The 14,894-nt window shown below is 43.5% G+C and overlaps 2 protein-coding genes across 4 annotated transcripts in view; one reads left to right on the plus strand and one right to left on the minus strand.

The window, feature by feature from the left end:
• The window catches only part of wdr27 (WD repeat domain 27), a 210,966-nt gene that overhangs the window by 76,783 nt on the left and 119,289 nt on the right, over window positions 1-14,894 (minus strand). The window lies entirely within an intron of this gene.
• LOC142883694 (neurexin-1a-like) overlaps window positions 7,336-14,894 on the plus strand; it is a 363,691-nt gene continuing 356,132 nt past the window's right edge. For all 3 annotated transcript variants that reach the window (XM_076018787.1, XM_076018788.1, XM_076018789.1), the window contains exons 1-2: window positions 7,336-7,388; window positions 10,268-10,358. The gene's annotated coding sequence lies outside the window, so the exon portion shown is untranslated. The remainder of the gene's footprint in view (window positions 7,389-10,267; window positions 10,359-14,894) is intronic.

Below are 14,894 nucleotides of genomic sequence, written 5' to 3' on the forward strand. Positions count from 1 at the left end.
AGGCATTCTCTTTAATCATCTCCACACTTTAATCATTTGTATAGCGATACCTTCACTGACTAATACAAATACGCACACACACACACCCGCACACACGCACGCACACACACACACACACACACACACACACTTTGATCTCCCAGCCCGTGTGACTCTGTTCTCTCATCCTCCGCCCCTTTTGAACTCGGCCCCTCGCAGCAACGCGCTGGACATGAGTGACCGCGTGGGCAACCTGCTCCTCCCGTCCTGCTGTTTCCTCTTCCTCCCTAATTTATTTATTTTTGGGGGATCAATTATGCCGCCGTTCCGGAGCGTGCACAAGCACCAACTCGAGAGCTTGGCCGCATCCCCCCGAAGCTGAGAGTGAGAGAGAGAGAGAGAGAGAGGGAAAAAAAGGTGAGAATTATGATTGTGGGAGGTCAACCCTCTAACCTGCCTTGTACCCTTGGCAGACTCTACGGGGCCAGCTGGTACTGTCAGCGGCCCTGACAGATGACCCACTGGGCGGATACTTTTAGCTCATGATTCACTCGTTGTTACGCGCTGCATACGGTTCGCAAGCCGAGCGTCTCAATGAAAAGGAAACTGATTATGAAGGAGGAAGGGGGAAAAACTATTTCAATTGATTTCAGCATTTTAAATCCCAAAACCTCCCTTTTTTTTTTTTTTTTTTTTTTTTTTTTTAGACAAGTGCAGGCCACTTGCACGCAGTCAGCCGACTGAAGGAGAAGAAGAAGAAGAAGAAGCAGCAGCAGAGCGACTGCACTCAGACAAGTGAGACCATAAAGCACCAGCCAGCCCGCCGCAGTGTCATATTGTGTTTGATTTTCAGAGCGGCCTCACTTTTGCCTGAGCTGGAAATATTCTCGCCGCATGTTGTTGTTGTCGGCGCCACTACTGGCGCCTACGCAGGTAACCTGTGGCCGGATGCCATCTCGTCTGTATCCGTTCTGTGTGCTGTCGCTGGGCATTGCGGGGAGGGAAGCACCAGAGAGATGAGATGGAGCTTTTATGAGCGCAAACAAAGGTGATTTGAAACGTATGCCTCATTGATCGAATGCAGGAATAGAAATTGATGCCGTTAAAAGCGCTAAGGTGAATCGTCGGCGCCTTTTCCCAAAAAATGTAATGAAATTACAAATGAATGCGACATGCAAAAATGAAAGAGAGCACGGCGAATGCAAAGAGCCGCCGTGACTCACCCCTGCGTCGTACCAGCGCACGAGGAGGCTGCGAGCGCACGTGGAGCTCTGGGTGTCTGCTGCCGCGGCAAACGCCAGAGTCCGACATGCAGTACGCCACGTGTGACAGCTCGACGTGACGACACACACACAGGCCAGTTGTGACGCACAAAGAGCAGCCACAGGACGCCAACGAGTCGCAGACGTAATTCATGTTCCCCGACTTGCTGAGAACTTCTGCTATGCTTTTTTTTTTTAAAAAAACAAACATATTATATTGTGTCACAGTTGGCATGGTCATTACAATTAAAGTAGACAACTCTTTTTTTTTTTTTTTAGAAGCAACATAGACCCTCCCCCCACCAACTTTTACATCACACTTAAAAGACAAGTCAAACAAAAAATAATATATTGACAGAGTTGGAAAGGATGATAAAGGAAAAATACATGAATAATTAAATGGTAATAATATAGTAATAACATAGTAATAATATAGTAATAATAGTCGTAATATCAAAGAAAAAATAAATGTAACATTCGCCCACATCTCAACCAACCCGGCTCTACCAGGTACTCAACTTGCTCTGTCAGCCTTAATTACAGACACTTCATCTGGGGTTGAATTTTAAGTGTGCTCAAGATGCAAACTATTTATCACGGAGAAAAGTCTGTTGAAGGAAGTTTGTCAAAAATAATGTAGCAAAGATTCCCACTGGGAATAAAACTTTCTGGAGCAACCCCCTGAGGTTAAATTTATTTTTTTTCAGCTTTAACAAAAACAGGATATCATGCAGCCAGGCTCCGAAGGAGGGTGGCCGACGCAACTTCCACAGGGGGAGAATCTTTTTTCGATCAACCAGGGAGGCAAAGGCCAAAACATTGTTTTGTATGGTTGTAGTTGTAAGCTTATTAGGAGGTTACACCAACGAGAGCAACATGCCGAGATCATTTCTGCGACTTTTAACATGCTTAACACTTTGGCTGGGAATTGCACATCAAAACGAAATGAGGACTGGGAAAGAGGGAAAGAATTGTTTCATTTTGTCGTGACCCATTGTCTTTTACCATGAGTGGCTTCTCCTAAATTCTTAAATAGCTGTTTTTACAGTTTCTTTTGATCACTTCTGAGACATTTATAGTCACATTTGAAGCAGACAGCCACCATCTATCCCGTGTTTGATATTTATATGCTGGAAGGTGTTGTGGAGTTCCATCCTTGCGGGCCGTTCTCCTTTGAGAGCTCCTTTGTGTACGATTTCCTACCCCTCCCTTCCGAATAGTTTCACTTTGAAGTGTGTTTGGTAGATACTGTAAAACTAAAAGGAATTTTGTGTAACAGTGCAAGCATTCTTGTAGGAAATTAGTCGAACCAGTCTAAATTTAGACTGCACACAGTCTGGAACGATCTTGTATCAAACGTAACAATATAAGCTCAACTGTGGGTTTGGATTACAGTGTGTATTAGTCAACCCACTTTAAAACGACAACGTCTTTATGTGCTGTTTATAATATATTTATGATGCTTTTAGCTTAGTTTAGAGAGCTGAATCCCTTCACTGCAGACAGTGGCTTTGCAGGCTCCTCCTCTGCTCTGCCACTCTGTGCTCAAATGATGTTGTTTTGTTTACGGAAACAGTGTGATCTGATTTGACATCTTTATTTGACGTGACCACAGATCAGCATGCGGGAAGATTGAATTCGAAGCGCTCCAGCACCAATTCCATCCGGCTCACGAGCCGAGGCTGAATTTCTCTAACCGTGCAATTTGAAATTGAAAGCAAAACACTTGAAAATTGAATACGGGCCGATTATTGAAACTCTCCCACTTATCAGGAATTACAGTCTAATTCATATTCAAATGCTTTTCTTTTTTTTTTATTCAGCCTGAGCTGCGAGCGGCTGAACATCTGGAGGGAACCTTTGTTCCCTGAGTGACTGGAAGACAGCTGCCTCCTCCAAAGCTGTCGACACACAGCTCTGTGACACTCCTTACTTAGCCGACTGCGAGCCATGTGGCACCGTGCCTCTCTCATCCGCAGCCAGTGAACAAGCCTTCCCCTCGCTTGGTGAAAGGGATGCAAATTGCATTTCATGGCTGCTAATCCTGTGGCGAACGGAACACTCTCACGGGTTCACGTTGTCGCCAGCGTCCTCCTCGCAGGTGCAGGCTTTGTTCTTCTTCTTCCTCCCCCTGTTTTTTTTTTTCTTCCTAAGGCCCGTTTTTGGACAGCGGAGTTACGGAGAGCTGCAAAGGGGCTTAACGCACTCGGAAATAGTAAGTACAGGACACACGACAGATGTTGCGAAGCTGTGACTTCTTCAGTGCGGCATTGGCGGACTTTTTATAGTAACATAACGTGACCTGGTGTAAAGACCAGGAAGACAGTGAAGGAAATGGTAAAACGCCACATGACAAGCTAACACAAGGAAGACGCTGCGTGTACATTGACTTTATCAACCTTAAACAGAGGTGGTAAAAGTATTCACCCTCTGTACTTAAGAAAAGTTAAAAGCACGGATACTTGAGCAAAACAAAATACTCTGGTAAAAGTAAAAGTACTGATTTGACTCCTTTACTGAAGTAAAACTAAGTAGAGTTTTTATACTGAACTATACAACAGCATAGTTCAAATAGCTGCACTTCAAGCAAGAACTATAATGAGTGAATTACTTCCAACAGAATTTGTATCTTTTAAAGAATTTGTTTCTTTTTAGGACTTTTAAACACAAAAGAAACAAGTGCGTTTTCCCCGATGTAAGAGATAGAAAGCACAGACATTTGTGCACAAAAGTAGGGAGTACAACTAAAAAGCCATCAGAAAAAAGAAATACTGCAGTGAAGTACAGATACTCGAAAAAATCTAGAGTGCAATGTCGTATTCAAGTGCAGTAAAGTATATGTACTTTGTTACTTCTGGCCATCAAACGCACACCTTTAAGTTGCCTGTGTTCTCAGCAAACTACATCATCACCTTGATGACAGGGCCAAACTCATGCTGCGCTTGCGACAGTTCAAACTGCAAGCAGCCGTTGTTTAGCGCTCGTTTTCATCCTGTCTTCTTATATATTGACACTGGCCGCGTTGTTATCTCCTTCTTACGAGAATCTGCATGCCAAAGTGCCTCTCTTGGCTCACTGAAGCCCGGAAATCAATAACAGAATTGTTAAATACACCCAGGGATGGTTCATCGAGCTTTCCGAGACCCTAAAGAAAATTACTGATGTGCTAATTTGATCACGACTATGCCGAGCATGCGCAAGTGTCAGCAACATGAAAGCAGCTGTCTGGAAAATCCTTCTCAGGAAAGCGGCAGCTCGCAAGCCAATAATTTGTTTCTCTAATAAGGATTTAAGTGGGCACATAAATATCAGATATAGCGGGGAACAGGGTTGCTGTGGCGAGTGGCCACAGCACCGCAGTTAATCCATCCTCATGCTGGACGTCTCTGGCCGCAATTTTGATTTATTGCCCCGAACTCAGAAGTGATCATGAATAATAAGTAAACAGCTTTTTTAAGAGCATTCTTTCGCAAAACGAGCCATACCAGATAATGAGAAGCTAGAAGGCTGTTGCTGTGGCGAATCGAGACCCTGCATCATCACCCAGTTAACCTTCAAAACGCTAATGGCATCGCTCACAGTGGTGTACATCATCCATTAGCCGGACTTTTGCGCCGCTCGACAACTAGGCAATTCGAAGTGTCCTTCGTGACACACAAAGGACATTTAACGCAGGCACGCAAGACCATCGATCGACAAATTTATTGGCAGAAGCTACAAGTTTACCGAGATAGAAGATACACACACAAATAATGCAGTGCAGTTATGAAACGGAAGTTTGATATTTGATTGGAATTCAATATTTTGGCCCTGACAGAAGTGAAGGGCATGTGATATATGAAACGTGATTCTACCTACCTTCTTTAATTGAAGTCAAGTTAACATGTATTTATTAAGCACATTACAAAACAACAACCTCAGTCAATGTAGTATAATCTCACTTTAAAACACAAACAACGTTAGAAAAGAAGAGAAAGTGAAGGGCCAAGGTTAGAAGATGGGTTAAAAAGACTGGTTTTCTGCAGTGTTTCATGATGACCAACACACTGTGCGGCTCCAACCTAAAAAGCTGGGCTGCTCCGCAGCAGAGAAGGCTTTGTATCTCTCTGTGAGTAGAGAGCCTGACTCGGGTATTTCCAGGTTGCATAAGTGTTGATAAATCAGCTACTACATCGCAGATATTTGCATTAAACAGAAAGTCACTGTCCAAAGTATCACCACTATTGAAAGAATGTAGTTTAAAATTCTTAAATGTGCTTTTTGTGCGTTGCAACGTGACTTAAAGCCAGACTGGAAATTCTCAGAAACACCATCTGGATCAACATCACGCTGCAGCTGTTCATTTACCACCTGCTCCAAGACAAAAGAAGAAAAGTAAGCTTGGAGATGGTCCTCGATAAAACAGCGGGGTCGAGACTGTTGCTTTTTTGATGAGGAGCTCGGCCACAGCATGTTAAGAAGCAGCTGGACATCACATAGCCTGACATCAAAGCTGAACCGATCGCATCCAACACTCAGAGCCCAGTGATATGGAAAACTTCCTTAAAAAGACTGGGCGGGATGCTTGTGGAGATGGCAGTAACAAGGCCTGCGGTGCTGGACGCAGAGAGACACTCGCTCAAAATTCTCAAAAGCTGCCGAGCAAATAGGAAGAAGAGCTGAATTGCTATGGTAGTTGTTTGGCTTTATACAGTTTGTGTTGGTTTCAGTTTCCACATTTCTTATTTCCAGCCTGTCTCACAAATGAAAATGACAACAACCCCTCCAGCCCCCTCCCTCCTCCGCCTGTTTTAATCACCTCTATGTGGAGAATCAACGTCTTTAAAAGTGAGTTTGAACCGGAGTGATCATTATGACTAATGTCTCCATTAGTGAGCAGAATTAAGTACCGTTAAAAATTCAAGACAACGGATGGTGCCCCTTAGTATTCAATGAAGCAATCAGTTAATTTAAAGTTAAGTTCACTGCATTTCTTTCACTCCCTAAGAAGGGAATTGGTAGCAGTTGATATCTCGAAGAAAGCAACAATAGGTTGCCTGGAGTTTTTTGGTTTTACTGAAGTTGAAGCCCTCTCCCTTTTTTTTTTTTATGTGCGTACAACCTTAATCTTGTGCGTGTGAAGGTTACAAAATGTTTGCCTGTAAATATAAAAATATCCAACTTTATTTGTATAGAAAGTAGACACTTTACACATTGAGTGCTTCTAGACTGTGCTCATGTAAAGCTGTTCCCATCAAGAGCAGCAAGAGCACAATGGCAACAGTTGTACCTCAAGAAAAAAAGAAGAAGTTATTTTTCTTCCATTGAAGAATAAAGTGCATAGTGCAGACAATGCTAACAATCGATTTCTCTGAAACATACACGTCCTTCACTGAGGTAAAAACCAAATAACTTGTGCGATCTAAAACTCAACCCCTGCTGCACTCAGCTAACATCCTACAAGTTACAACTGTGCAGATCTTTCATGGAAGACAACAAATTTAACCAAAAAGTTGAAACGCAGTCAAACAACAAGAACAAGAACAAGAACAAGAACAAGAACAAGAACAAGAGCAACATCAACGACAATACAAACACACTTTGGCAGTGCAGCTGTACTGTGGTCAGCCCGGTCTGACACAAAGATGATTCAAAAACCTCTGACTGTACATGTGTTTACATCGCTCCTCTGGAGCACCTGAGTGACTGACTCACACTGCTCTCATCATATGGAAAAAGGAGGAGGCTATAGATGCTACAAAATCACTGAGCTTAAATACAAATTTGACACTTCTTCCTAGTTTGTTTTATGCAGTATAAAAATATGAAAAATAAGTATTTGACTAAATAAATGAATGAATGAATGAATAAATAAATAAATAAATATGTAAATCAATCAATCAATCAATATGTAAATAAATAAATATTAGATAGATAGATAGATAGATAGAGCTTGACCATGGCGTGTCCAGTCACGTGACAGGAAGATACCCAACCTGTGACTTTGTACAGCTGAAACATGTTCAAACAATCCGCCGAGTCCAAACGGTCTTGTTGTTTGGACTCGGCGGGGTGTTAAAGCGACAGACGCAGGAAAATCTTCCGGATTGACAAATGATGACGAATTATTTGCCATCGTTTCTCATATTGCGGACTCCACTCCAACAGGTGAGTCCACGCCCTAATAAACGACGTTTGGATGGACGGCCGCTCCGGCACATCATTAGCTAGCGTCGGCATAGCTCGGCGTGTCCCCGCCTGCACGGCTCCACAATTAATTGTTGCTGCCGCCGTGACTCGCATTCGTCTTAATTGCCACAGCGGCACGGAAACGCGACTCATATGGAGGCCGTTCAAGTGTATTTTAGGCAAAGTTGACAACATGTAACCCCGTGTCATTCCCTTTACCACGCATTTAATGGTGCAGTTAATGGAGAATGTACCGCGCACGCTCGGTATCATAACATCGCGTCGAGTTTGAGAGGGAAGTGTTACTTTGTGGTGTGGACTCTGTGCTGTCAGTTGGGTTTTAGCATTTGTCTTTGCTACTAGGTGGTAAAAGCTTTATTTCACATTTTCCCGGAACCCAGATAACTATTTGTAGCAGTTCAGAAAAACCTGAATTAGTGCGCATTCCTTTTCTGTAAACAAAACAATATGAAACAAAACAGCTAACGAAAGAAAGCGCACGGTCACACGCTAAACAGAATGAACTTTGAGCTGGATTATGAGTAACAGTTTAAGTGCCTTCTATTGTTTGCAAAAAGGATTATTTCACTAAATCATGTGACTATTGTCTGTTGTAGCCCAGATTATTGCACTGCTTTGTCCATTTCATCAATGGGTGAGCCAGCCGCTATTATTCCTCCAATGTACTCTAGGTACTCTGTTTTCACCTGCGGCAAACTGTGGGAAAGATAGTCTTCCAACATGCTCATTGTAGTCAAAAGTTCAACATTTAAATGAAAAGGTCTTTTTTTTTTTTTTTTTCACGCCGACATTGCTTTAGATTTTTTCATTTTACTGTGAGTTGCAGCGGGGCACATATCTCACAGTGGGGAGACCTTAATCAACCTCATGCCACTGCTTCATTCAGCCGTGGTTGTGAAAGGCATCAACTTGACGTTTTATTGCCCACAGTCAAATCCCCGCAAAGGTCAACGCTCCGTGACAAGAAAACCTCCCGTAAGCTGCTAAAAAAAAAAAAAAAAATCGTGTGCGCTATTGATGCATGGAGAGTAACACACCTTGTGAAAAAAAAAAAAAAATCTGCTTTTAACATGCTGATACTGCTGACAATTGCGAAATTCTCCCTGAGGAGGCAACTTTCTTATGTTATGAATTTAGCATTCGTCTCATAAAAAAATGACTGTTGAAGCTAACTGCCTGAGATCACTTGACTAATCCTCAGCACAGGAAGCAATGTGTTGCCGTTTATTCCTTTCCTTGGAGGTAAAGCATGAAATGTGAGTTGAAGGTGAAGGGAAAGAAATGTCAATGAAATCAAACCCTGCAAGATCCATGAAACTACCAGGTGCCACCGGCCCTGTGTGAGCAGCATGTACATGTATAAATAAAATAAAAAAATCATTTAATATGAGTTTCTTTGTAAACATAGTGAGCTAACAGGAAATAACTTAGGCCCTCGCCTGTCCTCCATAGCAACACAATTCAGGTTGCCTCTTTGAAATGAGAGACGTGGAGCTGCATTCTTCTGTCACAGTGACATTTTTATTTAATCTCCTGCAAGCTGTGCACAGAGCAGATCCGCTGCCAAAATCGGGAGGGTATCAAAAAGGCTTTACTGTACAAATCTGTAAAATAACTAGATATAGGATGTGACACTCGGTGAAATGAGGATGCCTAAAGGGTCAGATTGAATTCAGATTATGCATGTGTTATGTCATATGGTACAAGACAATAATATGAGATTCAATTAGATCTGAATTTTATACAGACTCGGATATTAATTAACACTCATGTGACGTAAATAAATAAAAGTGAGTTAGACGAATTACTCTAACTTTGAATGGAGGGACTTCAAAACGAAGCAGTCACCTTGCTATACATGAAGGAAAAAAAATGACTTGCAATGTCTACTGCGTGAATATTAACATTGATTTAACTTTGAAATGAAAATTTTAGCTATTGTAATCAATTGTGAATTGTGTCTCCTTCACCAGGGGCAACTGTGAAAATAACTGTTTGGTTCCTCAATGACTGGAACAGCTTTTCATAAAAGCTAGAAGGTAAAGTTAATAAAACAATTGAAAAAAAGAATTTGTTTGTTTGTTTCCTTTGTTCTGACTCTAAATTGGTCATAATTCCTTTTGAAACGACAGCAGCGCTATAGCCGTGGCATGTCACAGTAGTTCGAAACAGCGGAGCACTTTAGCAGCGGGAGACTCGGCCCTCCATCTGTGTCTAAGACACATGGGCACAGCCCTTCGATGTAATATACTGTGTAGGTTTTGTGTGCGTGCCAGCCAAGAGCCCAACACACACAGTTGCAGTCAGAGTCATGTGACATAATCAGCGTAATTATATTGCGATCACAAAACAGAGCCAGAGCTGTATGCTGAGCCACGTTTCCACAACCGTGTTTCTACTTAGAGCCTGAGAAGCTTCTGGCAGGGTAGTGTGTATTCAGCCGGATTGATGAAAAAGCCAATCTTTACCCCAGACATGCAGGAGATGGGTGGCTTTGAACACAGAGGCAACAGAGCTAACTGGCAGAGAGAGAGGGGAATTTCAAGATACCAACAGGGGTCTCCAGTTTGAGATTTAAAAAGCATCTGGCGGTGAATTGCGACAAACAACAACGCGCGTTTCAAATGACGCATTAGGTCAGTTTTGTTTACAGACAATTAGTTTTTCACCAGCTGCCACCGCTGCACATTTTTCCAGCTGTGCGCGGCCTCTCTATTTGTTCCACGCAAAAACAGCGTATGCTAATATGCCCGTTTCACAGCGGACAGTTTGGCTCGTTATGCTTGTGTTAGCAGGGGTGTTTCCAGTGATCCTAATTAAAGCTTTGTTCCATTCAGGTCAAAAGAGTCCAGATGCTGCCCTTGTGCCCGCTGGCTCACTGGAAAGGTTCCGCCGCTCTACCAGGGCTCTCACGCCAGTTTCCAAAAGGTAATTTTGAACATGCTGCCACTCTCGGTCCAAATGTAAATTGGTTTGGAAGCAGAAGTGTTGATTCTTGGCTGGTTAGGTGGTTTCTCGTTTCGAGAACTGTCATGTCTTTACGGGCCGTTGTACATTGGACCGGAGGAAGGAAGGAGATGGCATCTCTTTTTTTTTGTGCCTTGTTATTTTGCTCTGAAGTATTTCGCAGCGAGTGAAGGACCTAACGACATGTAACTTTGTGTAAGACAACATTACAATGGCTTCTAATGCACATTTTCGTCCAAATTTATCCTCGACATCATTTTACACGAACAGTGATTTAATGTTTGTTACTTTAAAAACAGGCTTTCTGCGGTCCATGCAATCCTTCAGATCATTTGACAATGTATTTTACCTTAACTTCAATGATTACTGACTTATCTAAATAATCTGTATGTTGTTCACAGATAAAATAGCCCAAGTTCAGTGGGAGGAAAACATTTTTTTCATTAAAACATTTCAAAATAACACGTTTTGATCACGCTGTGAAACCCTGATGTTTTGGAATGTCCTAATTGGCTCGTATCTAATTAGGATATTCAGTTCCTAAGAGCGGGTGCCAAAGATGACTAATGCAGACGTCACTGCGAGACGGCCCGTGGAGTAATATGTGGGACTTTTGAACGTCATGCGTTGTTTTTTTTCCCCCGCACCATTTCCAAGCCCTCGTCTCTGGGATGTGGTGTAAAAAAAAGGAGCAGAGTGTGTTTCTCGAGAGAGTCTATCAACTCATTGAATACGAGCCGCTCTCTTGACTCCCGTCTCTGCTCACCGGGGGGGATGAAAGCAGGTCTCCGTCTGAATTGTAGCGGTCAGCGACGGCTCTCTCCCGCCTCAGCACTGTTTCGTGAACCTCAGCACGTCGGGGAATTTCCTCAAGCATATGCATCGAAACGCAGTTTGAATGTGCAGGTAGCGGGCGGGAATTTGTGTGTCGTTTACAGTCTGTGCAATTCAGAGCGACGTTATGTCCGAACAATTGCCTTGCTGCATGCGTGTCTGTCATGTTCGTTACGCGCAAATAAGCCAGCACAACCCACACGTGTATCCCCCCCCTGCTCCGGCTGTAATCGCAGGTTACGTATACCACATACCATTAACGTACAAAACATACAAACCATTGGTAACATGGGGCGTGGAATGATTGCGTCTCTCCGGTTATGCATTGCTTTTCGATCGGCAGGGCAACGCAGGGCCATCGGTGGGATCTTCCAGTCTCCTGTTTTTTTTTTTTTTTTATCGCTTTTCTTGCATGCTGCAACAACAGGGTCACAAGTTCATGTATGACCCGAGGCGTTTCTTTGAGGTGTTCCTCAAACTGTGCAAAGACATGCACTTCCGGCTAATTTACAATGCAAAATTGTCTCTAGGTGTTAATTTCAGCGTGGATTGTTGCTTGTCTCCCTGTGTCGGCCCTGTAATGAACTGGCTCAATATAACCCTATCTCAGGGTCATCCTCTGACTGTAAATGGAAGAATAGAATAGAATAGCATTGAATAGAAGATACACGATAGACGGAGCATCCAGTTTCAAAAAAGAGGCGAACACTGAAGTGCCAGAACTTGCGTTCTATTGTTTGGCCAGCAGGGACGGGCGAAAATGGTTGCAAAAGACTAAAAATGACTGGCTGCCAATACAGAAAGGAGCACTGAAGTAACACCTTCCCAAACAAACCTAGAAATCTTTAGGCTTCAGTGTAGGTATTGAAGGATCACTGGGGGACGTCATAACATCTCCATCCAGTTTTTATAGAAAATCAATGGAGTTATCGCTGCTTTCTTTGATAACCACAAGACAGCTTGTCATGCAGGAAATACTGTGATTGAAAAAGGATGAACAGATGGATGAATATTTAATACTTAAAACTGGGTCTCCCAGATCTGTGGGCCTTATGTTATAATAGACAGCTCTACAGTATATAGGTAACAGATCCAATAAATGCACTTGTATAAATTTTAAGTCTTTGCATTGCAGGAAATTTTTCCAAAAATATCAACCAAATTCTACGTTCTGTCTGAGCGAATCCCTGTGGCAGTGAGTCAGGCGTCCTCTCCGCTGGTCCCTCCCACTGTTTACAAATCAAGCCAGTCTCATGAGTGTAGATGCTGCGGGGGCGCAGCCCTGATGCCCCGCAGATATGCCAATCTGTTACCTTTATGAGTGCCCGTCAGTCAGAAAGCATCAGACAGCAGTTTAAGAACTCATTGACCACCAGGGGGCGGTTAAGATACTTAATCTGCACTCGTGGGGGGTGGGGGGGGCGGGCTGGTGGCGCTGTGGTTTCATCTGTCTTTAAACACAGTCACTTTCTGCACTGTTGCTCGCAACCTGTTCCCTCTTGTCTGAAAAGTGGAGTGTTCTCGACTAAGTGCGGCTCGCGACTGGTGAGTGCCGTCGACGATGGGCTGCGCCGACCGCTCGGCTTAAACACCATCTCATTAAATTTGTTTACCATTAATTAAAATGCGCCAACAGCTGCGCATCCTCTGACCGAGCCTGCTCGCCAACCTTTCTCTCACGTTTCCCCGCTTCTGTTAGTCATTCATGCTTCTGCCAAGGACAATGCTGGGCTTCTCTCATATTCTCCCTGTGCCATGTTGCGCTTAACATGTGTCAATGAAACGATTCAAATTTCATTTCACATTATTAAAAAGTACGCATGAACGCCGCGTGTTCATCCAAGCATCGGCAAATTTGACGTTTGACTAAATCGAAAGAAGGGCAACAAATCATGTGTGAAAGATTTCGCGAAATCAGTGACAACTGGCACAAACAAAACAACACAGATGTGTTTCCAGGACTGACACATTCAGCAAGCCAGTGAACATGCAGCTCAAAAGCGACAAATGAACCGGACATGATTACAAATGGCCCTGAGATAACGTAACAGACTTGTCCAGGTTGTGACCCCGCCCTCACCTCACGACAGCTGGGATAGGCTCCAGTAGCCCTGCCACCCTGAGTGAAGGATTAGCAGTGATAGAAGATGGATGGGTGATTGCTGATGTTAAACTTTGCCTTTCTGACTCAGTCCAGTGGCTGTGAAAAGTGGACCTTTCACAGCCACTGGACTGCCTCCAGTGTGCTCCCTCCAGGGAGTCCTTAAGGAAGGTGCCTGGGATTCTTTTTTTGCACAACAGGGGATCAATAACTTTAGCTTTAATTATACCTAAAAGTCACACAATGGCAGAATGTGTCACTATATTTATTATGGCATAAAAAACCTTGTGGGATTAGGGACCCGGGGACAGAAATCTATAAAATTGGTACCTGCAGTACAATTTGAGCCTTTTGATGGAACCCTGAAGTAAACATAATAATAATAATAATAATAATAATAATAATAATAATAATAATAATAATAATAATAATAATAATGGTGTGCTTTATCTTCAGTAAATCAGTCAGTTTTCCACCACCTATTACGACCAATACACCTGACTTTTGTGTGAAAAACTTTAATTGGCCTGTGTGAGTCTTTGCTAGAATAAATAGAAATGCTGGCAAAACAGGATCTCTCCAAAGAAAACCATGCCAGGTTTATTTGGCTGTCGATCCAAGTCAACACAGACGTGCTGAGAAACCCAACAAAGCAGCAAGGAGGTATTTGGAAAAACTTGATCTCGACATTCTCTTTGATTACGTGTTGAGGTAGAATCCTGAACTGAATACCGACTGTGTGTTTATTAGAGGTTGAACGTACGTCCTGCTCAGTACGCGCTTCCATCCGGTGATATGTCTCTGTATGTTTACGTGAGAGTGCCCCAGGTGGCTCACTTTCTGCGGTCGGACCGACCCTTCCTCCTCCTCGTGCCGAGTCCAGTGGAGTCGAAAGTCTATCAGACATAATGGATGGAGACCGTCCAGAATCAATGAGGCTCGGAAATCAGGGCAGCCCCTCGATTTGGCGAACCAGGAGGCCGGCAGTGGTGGAGAGAAGAGGAGGAGGGCCGCGTGTGATGTGCATGCGTGAACCTGAGGCTTCAGAGTAATGGTGTGTGTCTAGCCCGGTGCCATGCCACATAAACCCAGCACTGCCCCGGCAGACCCAGACGCCGGGTCCTCGGCCGCACACAGGAGAAGTTGCAATGGAAAGACTTGAAACCTAAAGTGCATATTTGGCCGGCGTATTAGCGCGACAATTAGACCAGACGCTATGTCATTAAAAGGTTTCCCCCTTGGCGTTTGACACTTTTCATCCTGCTGGGCTCACCAGTATACCAAATCCTCATCGCACGGCCAACATGTTAGATTATGTATGGAGCAGAGAAGTGCCAGGGTTTCGATTAAATTCCCAATAAATGTCCCAGCCATTCACACTGTGCCTGAATGGGGCCTCACTGTCCTAGATGGCCACCGCCGAGATTATTTCTTTTGTGGTAAAAATTCTTCTTGGCAAACAGTCTTTTGCAAAAGTTTATTTCCATTTAGATAGTGCCACATTTGTAAGGAACACGCGCCTTCCTCTGAATTTATATTGCCTGGCAACTAAGTTGGCCAGT

Source organism: Nelusetta ayraudi, unplaced genomic scaffold (assembly GCF_046127955.1).
Source record: "Nelusetta ayraudi isolate G7.1 ecotype Tasmania unplaced genomic scaffold, CSIRO-AGI_Nayr_v1 ptg000008l, whole genome shotgun sequence".
Classification (NCBI taxonomy): Eukaryota; Metazoa; Chordata; class Actinopteri; order Tetraodontiformes; family Monacanthidae; genus Nelusetta; species Nelusetta ayraudi.